We start from the raw sequence: 9,893 nt of genomic DNA, 5'->3' as shown, positions 1-9,893 counted from the left end.
AGAGAGAGAGAGAAAGAGACCTTTGCTCTTGATATAAAAAAAAAAAGATTTCATGAAGTGAGAAGTGAGATCAAGGGTATATATACCTGATGCTCACATCCTTCTCCTAGAATCATCCCTAACAGAGACTTGTTAACTAAAATAATTTTTATATATACTATACGCAAAATCTTTCTTATTAGTCTTTGGCATTCATGTATTACATTTCCAAACAACAAAGAATGCAAGAGTAAGCAGTCTGTGCTTTCATTGCACATGTTACTTACTACTGATATTCCTGGCTTCTGTCAACTATCATTCAACACTATACTCAAATGTAAGAATACTACTAAATATTAATTGAGGATGATAAAAGCTTCTTGCTTAAACTAATTAGGATTCATAACAAAAACAGTCATAAAAGTTAGCAACACACATAATGGCACACACCTTTCATCCCAGTAATCCTGGAGCAGAGAAAGGAAGGTCTGAGTACATTCGAGACTATCCTAGCAAATTGTGCAAGTTAGAGGTCAACCAGGGCTACATGGTGATATTTTTTTTCTCAAAATCAAAAATAAACAAAGACAAGCATTAAAAAAATCATTAAGTTGAGGGTACAGTAAGTAAAACTACTTGCCACAAAAGCTTGAGGCCCCAAGTTTAGTCCCTGAAACCCAATGTGGGAGAAAAAAAAACTAACTCAAGAAAGTTGTCCCCTCAGCAGATGCTGGAGAGGTTGTGGAGAAAGAGGAACACTCCTTCATTGCTGGTGGGATTGCAAGCTGGTACAACCATTCTGGAAATCAGTTTGGCAGTTCTTCCGGAAGTTGGACATAATTCTACCAGAGGAGCCAGCTATACCACTCCTGGAAATATACTCAGAAGATGCTCCAACATGTAATTAGGGCACATGCTCCACCATGTTCATAGCAGCCTTATTTATAATAGCCAGAAGCTGGAAACAACCCAGATGTCCCTCAACAGAGGAATGGATACAGAAATTGTGGTACATCTACACAATGGAGTACTATTCGGCTATTAAAAAACAATGAATTTATGAAATTCTTAGGGAAATGGATGGATCTGGAGAATATCATCCTGAGTGAGGTAACCCAATCACAAAAGAAAACACATGGTATGCACTCTCTGATAAGTGGTTATTAGCCCAGAAGTTCAGAATACTCAAAGTACAATCCACAAACCACAAGAAACTCAAGAAGAAGGAGGATCAAAATGTGGACACTTAATTCCTTCTTAAAATAGGGAACAAAATACCCATGGAAGGAATTTCAAAGACAAACTATGGAGCACAGACTGAAGGAAGGACATGACACTCCAGCCTGATATAGCCATCTCCTGAGAGGCTCTGACAGAACAAATATGGTATGCACTCTCTGATAAGTGGTTATTAGCCCAGAAGTTTGGAATACAGGAAGAACAACCCACAAACCACAGGAATTCAAGAAGAAGGAATACCAAAAGGTGGACATTTCATTCCTTCTTAAATGGGGGAACCAAATACCCACGGAAGGAGTTGCAGCTATTAACTATGGAGCAGAGACTGAAGGAAGGGCAAGCCAGCCTAAATATAGCTATCTCCTGAGAGACTCCGACAGTACCTGACTAATACAAAAGTAGAGGCTCACAGCCATCCATTGAACTAAGTACAGGGTTCCCAATGAAGTAGTTAGAGAAAGGACCAAAGGAGCTGAAGGGTTTTCAGCCCCTTAGGACGAACAACAATATGAACTAACTAGTACCCTCAGAGCTCCCAGGGACTAAACCACTAACCAAGGAGTACACATGGTGGGACTGATGGTTCCAGCAGCTTATGTATAGCAGAGGATGGCCAAGTCAGCCATCAACGGGAGGAGAGGCCCTTGGCCCTCTGAAGGTTCTGTGCCCCAGTGTAGGGGAATACCAGGGCCAGAAAGCGAGAGAGTATGGGGTGGCAAGCAGGGAGAGAGGGGAGGGAACAGAGGTTTGTTCTTGTTGTTGTTTTTTGGGGTTATTTTTTGTTTTTGTTTTTGTTTTTTTTTTGAGGGGAAACTGGGAAAGGAGAAGTCATATGACATGTAAATAAAGAAAATATCTAATAAAAAAAAAGAAAGTTGTCCCCTGACCTTTACATCATGTAAATTTACATGTGCACACACACATACCAATAAATGAAATAAAACTTAAAAACATGTTGGTTATATATTCATTTTCTAGATACATATTCATAACAGATAAAATCATAGATAAAAATATAAACACATAAAATATGAATAACATCGATAAAACTAGATAAGTATATCAACAATATTCTTAGTTACCAAAATATGTATCTTATTAAACTGACACAAAAATATTATGTCTACTAAAATAACTCTCAAGATGCCAATCAATATATTACAGAGGATCATGGTCTACTTGCCTTCAGAAACTCTCATCGTACTAAATGACAATACCTGTCTTACTAAAGCCCAAAGGGAACTCCATAATGCTTTCTTAATATTAATTGCCTCCATATTTTTGTCTTTATTTCCAGATCAACAGCCAAACCTGATGACAGTACTCACTTGCTAGAACGATACTTGTTTGCCTCTCTTCACTTGTTAGAGGGTTCAAAATACAGCAAATGATGCTGCCCTGTGACGTGTTTGTGAGAAGAAGAGTCATCTTCATGTGGAAAAATCTGGCTTCATCCTGTGAATATGATTTTAACAAGTATGGAAGTATTGCCCCCTTGCTATCTCTCCACTCCATTTGGGCCCTTGGAAACCACCCTTCTGAACTACATACCACCATAACTCCATCAGCATCAAGAGCCTGAACATGGATCTCTGTCTCCAATCCAACTGCTAGAGAAAATGAGAAAAAAACAATCAGGATATTGTGTTGAAGTTGAATTGACAATTTCAAGGATTAAAAAAATAGTTTGGTCTATAATCTCAGAACTTTGATGAATTAATACCATATTTGTTTTACAAATTAGAGTAACTGTAGGGCAGTGTGGGGCAGTCGTCTGTTCAGGCAACTTAAGCTCAGTCGAGTATTTGGCTTTGAGCCCTGGAGCCTCCATGAGCAGTTTTCTGCTTGCAGAGGGCAGAAGGAGCTTGATCATAACTCCTGAGTGCTTGGTTCCTGTTTCAGTCATAACCCCTCACCGCTGCCCCTGCAGGAGATGTGCATTCTATCAGGCAGACAGTGCTCCAAGCTCCCAGCATTCTAGCTGGACCCTACCCTACATCAATATTTCATCTGACCACAAGCCAGGCATGCCATGCCCCGTAGAATATAAGGGGCAGTTTTCCCCCTCCTCTCTCTCTCTTACTCTTCCTCCTCATACTCTTGCTCTTATCTCTGCTCTCACTCTTTTGCTCTTCCCCTCTGTCTTGCTCTTTGTCTCCTCCCTCTCCTGCTCTCTCTCCTCTCTTTCCTGCTCTTCATTCTCTTCTCTTGCCTTCTTGCTCTCCTGCTTTCTTCCTCTTCTTTCTCTCTCTTGCCTTTCCTTCTCTCTACTTGATCAGCCTATTTTCTCTTTCCTACAATAAAATATCTCATTTATACATTGCCTTCCTTTTTAGCTAACATGTCGTGCAGCCACAGGTCAGCACCGGGAAAGAGAGAGAGCCTCACCCAGGCCATCAGCAATGGCCCACTTTTGGTACAACATGTAACCAGTTGGCATTTGATGTCTATCCACTGCACTGTGTATTTTTTAGTTGGCTATGTGAATTTTACTCCTTACTTTAATATTTTAATATTTTCTGAAACAGCTTCTTCCACAAATGGACCTGGGAAAACTGGATGGTCACATGCACAATTATATTAGACTAGAATCTACCACTTTGCAGAAAACTAATTTCAAGTAGATCAAAGACATAAACATGAAACCAGGAACTACTAGAAGAAAATATAGGGAGTATGCTACATGGCAGAGGTTTAGAAAACACTTCTTCATTACTAACCATTTCCCCAAGAATTAGGTTAACAATTGATAAATGGAAATTTATGAAACTAGTAAGCTTCTGCACAGCTAAAGAAACCATCAACTAGGTGAAGATATAGAAGGGGAAACTTTTTTTCAGCAATACAGCTGACAGAGGATTAATATAAACAATCAATAAAGAACTTATGAAAGAAGGAAAGAAAGAAAGAGAGAGGAAGGAGAGAGGGAGGGAGAGGAGAGAGAAAGAGAGAGAGAGAGAGAGAGAGAGAGAGAGAGAGAGAGAGAGAGAGAGAGAAAGAGACTACCCTTTCAAAACAATGAGCCTGGAACCTGAATAAAAGGCTAGAAGATGCAGGAAGAAATGGGATCCTCCAGGCTTCAGAGGGAGAGAAAGCCAACAACCATGTGAGGAATGGCCATTGACAACTTCCTCAACTGGGCCTAGGATAGCAGGTGGGAGATTAGAAACACAAAGATTTGGGGAGATTTAGAGGTGTTGAGCCAGCAATAAAGGTAACTGAGCAATTAAGCTTAGGGCGGATTCAGAGATGTTGAGCTGGAAGTGAAGGTAAGGGCATATTAGCCATGGGAGACTTAGAAGTCCCTATCCCTTGAGCATATTAAAAGTGTGTGTGTGTGTGTGTGTGTGTGTGTGTGTGTGTGTGTGTGTGTGTGTGTGTGTGTGTGTGTGTGTGTGTGTGTGTGTGATCCATGGATCTGGGGTGGCTCCTGGGCAGTGGCTAGTAGAGTGGGCCCCTGAAGCTTAAAGTGAGGTAGTAGAAACTGCACACTACAAAAACCTAGCTAAGTTTGCTGTAAAATTGACATATTTAAATGACTCCTAATGACTTATACTAATACTCACAGAATAATGTACCTCCCAATTATCATCTCAGAGGCTTCTATTTTCAGTTCATAGTGATTAAGACAGATAAATACAACTGGCCAAAGTGCAGAAAATAAGGTACTGAAAATAATTAGCACTGAAGCAACATATATTTCTCATTTTTCTCTCTCCCATGGCTCAATAATCATTGTTTAAGAAGTTCAGAAATAGTATAGTAATCAGAGGTTGTTGATAATTAAAAAGGGAAATCTTCTAAACACACTAGAGCAGATGCACCTGTAACACTGTGCATAAAACTTGTGCAAACACTAGTGATGGAGGCCCTACAACTTCTAACTTCTCTCTGGCATGTAAAACAATTCTGTCTTGTGTGTGACTGCTCTGATAATAAGTGCCTAACTGCTATCTCTAACTCTTGAGGCACCCTGTCTGATAAGACAGCTTCTTAGTAAAAATTCTAAGCTAATTACAGCTAGGAAATCTATTAGGATTATTGAAATACTGTGGAGGCCAAGAAATAATGTTTAATTTCAGTTTTAGCTAATAATGAAATATTTCTTAGGTCACCTTTATGCCTGTATAAAGGAAGCACGCAGATCTCTCCACAGACTTTAGCAGAGACCAATCTGGAACACATCTAAGCTACGAGATGACAGCGACTGGACTACCTCAGGAGACTGACTCCTTTTGAAGTGTATGCCTCAGGTCTGTGATCAGGTTTTTAGGCCTGTCCCAGACACAACTGAAGTAAATGAGTTTTGTGTGACAAATAGATAGATAGATTAGATAGATAGATAGATAGATAGATAGATAGATAGATAGATAGATAGATAGATAGATAGATAACAAATAAGGAAACACTGGCATTTGATAAATTTAAACTTCAAATTTTACTCTAAATTAGACTTTGATGCAAAATCATAATACATATTCAAATTTAATTTTAAAGAAATGATGTAATCATATATAAATATAACTGAATCTTTGGATATGGCATGTAAAATCAAATAAATTACTTCAAACTTAACTGGTATACTACATTTTAGGTAAACACAAATCACCTTAAAGTCATAGATAAGTTTATTCACTGTGTCAGCATGCCAAGTCAGCCTATAAGCTAACAATAATGAAGAGTTTCAAATAGCACATATATTAAAGAGAAATATGGGACTTTGTTAAGGCCTTAGTCATATGTTCTAGAGATGAGTCAAGATCAGGAAGAGAAAATCTCTATGGCCATGAAGATCATGAAAATCCCTCTGCTATTGAAAGAAAGCAGGAGGTCTACTTGGCCATTGCATGGTGAGTATTTACTAAAGTTATTGGAATATTTTCCATTAATCTGACAAATAACAAAAGTTATATAACCTTATTCCATCATTTACACACAATTTACACACATGCTGTGGGTAGGTAATTGGTTGGCTTATTGTCTGGAAGAGCAGGTTCCAGCAAACAAGGATGTATCATAAGAAATGCAATTTCTAAATGACTGGTATGATTCTGGTATCACTTCTCATTACCACCCACAACTTTCAGAACAATTAACATGACTGAATTTATTAAAGATATGTTTTCTTAAAAGAAAACTACTGGTCTTCCTATAGGGTCACCCTTCTCCTCAACTTCTTCCATCCTTCCCCTAATTTAATCCCAGTAGTCCCTGTCTTCTGTCCATTGGTGAAATGTAAGTATCTACATCTAACTCTTTCAGCTGCTTGTCGGGCCTCTCAGACAGCAGCCATGCTAGGCTCCTGTCTGTATGCATGCTATAGCATCACTAATAGTGTCAAACCTTAGAGCCATGCTTGAGCTGAATCCCAATTTGGGCAAGTAAAATGACCTCCTTCCCTCAGTCTCTTCTCTATTTTTGTCCCTGCAGTTATGTTAGAAAGAAACAATTCTGGGTCAGAATTTTTGAGTGTGGGATAGCAGCCCCATTCCTCCATTAATGCCCTGTTTTTTTCTACTGGAGGTAGACTCTACAAGTTACCTCTCCCAACTAAGGTCCAATGCATTGGGTCCTTGGCATCTCTCACCTCCCAGGTCTCTGGTACATTCTAGAGGGTCCCCCCACCTCCCACCTCCTGAGATTGCATGGACCCCTGAGATCTTTCAAACACTGAACCACCAACCAGGCAGCATACACTAGCTGATATGAAGCCCCTGACACATATACAGTGGAGGACTTCCTGGTCTGGCCTCAATGAAAGAAGATGCACCTAACCCTCAAGAGACTTGAGGCCCCAGGGAGTAGGGAGGCCTGGTAAGACAGTGGGGGACATCTTCATGGAGGCAGGGGAGTCGGAATGGGATCAGGAATTGTTGGAGGGGAGACCATGAAAGAAAAAAAATGACTGGACTGTTAAAAAAACATTAAAGATAATTTTTTAAAAAATGTTTGTAACATGCATGCGCACATTAACCTTAGATTTTGTTGGCTTGTTCAAGGTTGTTAGAATAAAAATGAAGTCATTAGAGAAAGAAAAATGAAAGAAAAGGAAGTAAAGAAAAAATAACTACAAGAGAAATAAAAGTTCAATTAGTCTTTTATCTAGTATTGGTACATATTAAAAGCAAGTAGCTGAAAGTAACCATTTTTCTGAAAATAAAATGGATAAATGATCTATAGCTAGCCATATACTTTATGCATCAATAAAGGGAGTGAATCATTTCTATAAGTGTCAGATATCAATCTGTAGAGGTTTTGGCAGCCTTAAGAGTCAGATGAGATTGGTTGATATCTTATAATTGAAGTATATAAATGTCTAGAAAATGAAATTAATCATTATAAAAACATATCAGTGATTCCCTAGGAACAAAGAAAGAGGATAGGAGGAAAGAAAGGTCCCAAAAGCTAACAAGACAGTTTTGAGGTCACAGTTATGTTATGTGGACTGTGGTGACAATTTCTTGATTATACATATATTTCTAAGACTCACAAATTATTTCTTTTAAATATAATACAGACTTCATTGTATTTCAGTTAACGTCAGTGAATGTCTTTACATAAAGTACCTTTTAAATAAACAAAGTATTAGTGATGATCTTGGTGGATATTTATGTGTATACTTTATTATATATGTCTTATTAACAGGAAATACCTCTATTAGTGAGTGTCAAGTCTAAAACATTGGCTCCACTGTTTTCTCTCTGATTCTTTATTTTTAAAAATAGGTGATAGAAATAGTATAATTTCTGAAATTCACAGCACACTAAACCATATCAGCTATCTTAACAATGAAACTTGAAAACAAATTCTCTCTTTTGAAGGACTTAACTTCCCATCAGATCTCAAAGCCCCATATATGATGAACTGTCTAGCTATTTAGCTATTAGAGTTGAAACCTTAAGACTAGACTTACAGAAGCAAGAAATATCCTTGTCTCCAAACATCATTCATACACAGATCACTTACTTGAGCTCCAAAATCTAGAAAGAATTTCTTTCCTGATCCTTCAAAAACCATCCATGTCACCTACAGGTGGTTCAGCAAAACTCCTTCATCAATATTCACATATACCTCCTCTAGCTCAGAGTTGGTGATCTCACCAGGTTCAACCAGTTTCCTCCAGGGTGATATTTATCACTTGTCCTTCTCAAATACATATCTGTTCCCTGAGAAAAAATGGAAGGTTTCTACTTTGCTTATTTCTATAAAAAGTCATGTGATCTCACACACACATGTGTCAAACTTCAGCACTCCTGAGCTCTCTGATGTTTACAGTAGACCTGTTCCAACATGACTGGCTTGTCTGGTGATGATATCTGAGACAGGGCATGTTTGTTCACATATTTTCCCCTAAATTTTGCTTGAGAACATTAGAAAAACTAAAATCAAAACTTGCTTGTATTGATAGTCATGTACTTTTGAAACTACCATTCTAAATATAAATGTTATTTAGTGTTTTCCAAATGCTTGGATACTTCTTGATATAAAATACATTCCTTTTCAGATTTTTTGCAATATTCTCTTTAATGAAGCATATAGAATAGGGCTGATAATAATTGCAAAAGTTTTATAATAAAGTAGATAATAGGCTTTTTTGAAAAATAATTTTTATACAATGTATTCTGATCAAAGTTCCCCTCCCTGAACTTCTCAAAAATCCTCCCTAACTCCCTTCAACTTTATACTTTATTTCTGTTTAGAAAACAAACAGGCAAACATCAAATAGCAAACCAGATTTGAAAAAACAAAAACAACAAAACTAAAGTAAACACAACCAAGACACATGACATAAAAAAAAAAGAAAATCAGAAACCATAATATAAAGAAAAGATCAGTAAGACCAAAGTGACAAAAGAGATATGAGATAAGAAGTCTAAAAAATTACCATTCAGTTCATTTTGTGTTAGCCATCTACTTATAGGCATTGTGCCTAACCTTAATTGCAGTACTCCACTATAGAAAATTCATTTTTCCATTGTAAGCATATCTCAATTGGAGATAGATTCTTAATTATGTATGGGAGCATGTCCACTTTCACTGCATCTGACCTGAAGTGAAGTAATAAAGTGAAAAACAGTTCTAGAGATGTAGAAATAAAGTTTCACAGTAGAATAAGAGCCATATTCCAGCTCCTGTAAGCAACAGCTTCAAACACTGAGAAGCTGTTAGCCAAGGACATTCTATAAAAACAAAGTTCTGATGGTCAGAATGTTGAGACAGAATGACCAGGCTAAGACCCGCCAAAACAAAAATAACTGGTGGTCGCAATGACACAATGACGTGAAGGTCTACAAAAACAAGATTAGCACCAACCTTAGGAATTCCCGCTCTGATGTTTCCTTGTGGCTTTTTAACACTTTGAGTGTGCCTTATGCTCCCACCCCTTGTTAGGTGAAATATCTCCTATTTTTTACACTTCCCCTTTCATGGAACCCACCAGCAGCTTGATGTCTTTTCTTATCCAGGTTTGCCATTAGATTCCTTCTTTCCATCAAACTCCCTCCAGGTGGAAGCTTCGTGAAAAAACCCTGGCAGGAAATTGTGGGGTTTATTTACAGCCAGCCTTCACTTTTCACACTAGCTCTCAAGTGTGTATGTGGTCTCCAGTTCTAGAACCACAAATGTTTGTGCTGCCGTTGAAGGAGCCTGTCATGCAGGCAGGTCAGTATTGTAGA

General features: G+C 38.0%; 1 pseudogene; it reads right to left on the bottom strand.

The window, feature by feature from the left end:
• LOC116095497 overlaps nucleotides 1-8,261 on the bottom strand; it is an 18,891-nt pseudogene extending 10,630 nt beyond the window's left edge.
• Nucleotides 8,262-9,893: the final 1,632 nt, after the last annotated feature.

This window comes from Mastomys coucha, unplaced genomic scaffold (genome assembly GCF_008632895.1).
Source record: "Mastomys coucha isolate ucsf_1 unplaced genomic scaffold, UCSF_Mcou_1 pScaffold18, whole genome shotgun sequence".
Classification (NCBI taxonomy): domain Eukaryota; kingdom Metazoa; phylum Chordata; class Mammalia; order Rodentia; family Muridae; genus Mastomys; species Mastomys coucha.
The sequence above is the reverse complement of the archived record's forward strand: the minus strand, read 5'-3'. Positions and strand labels throughout refer to the sequence as shown.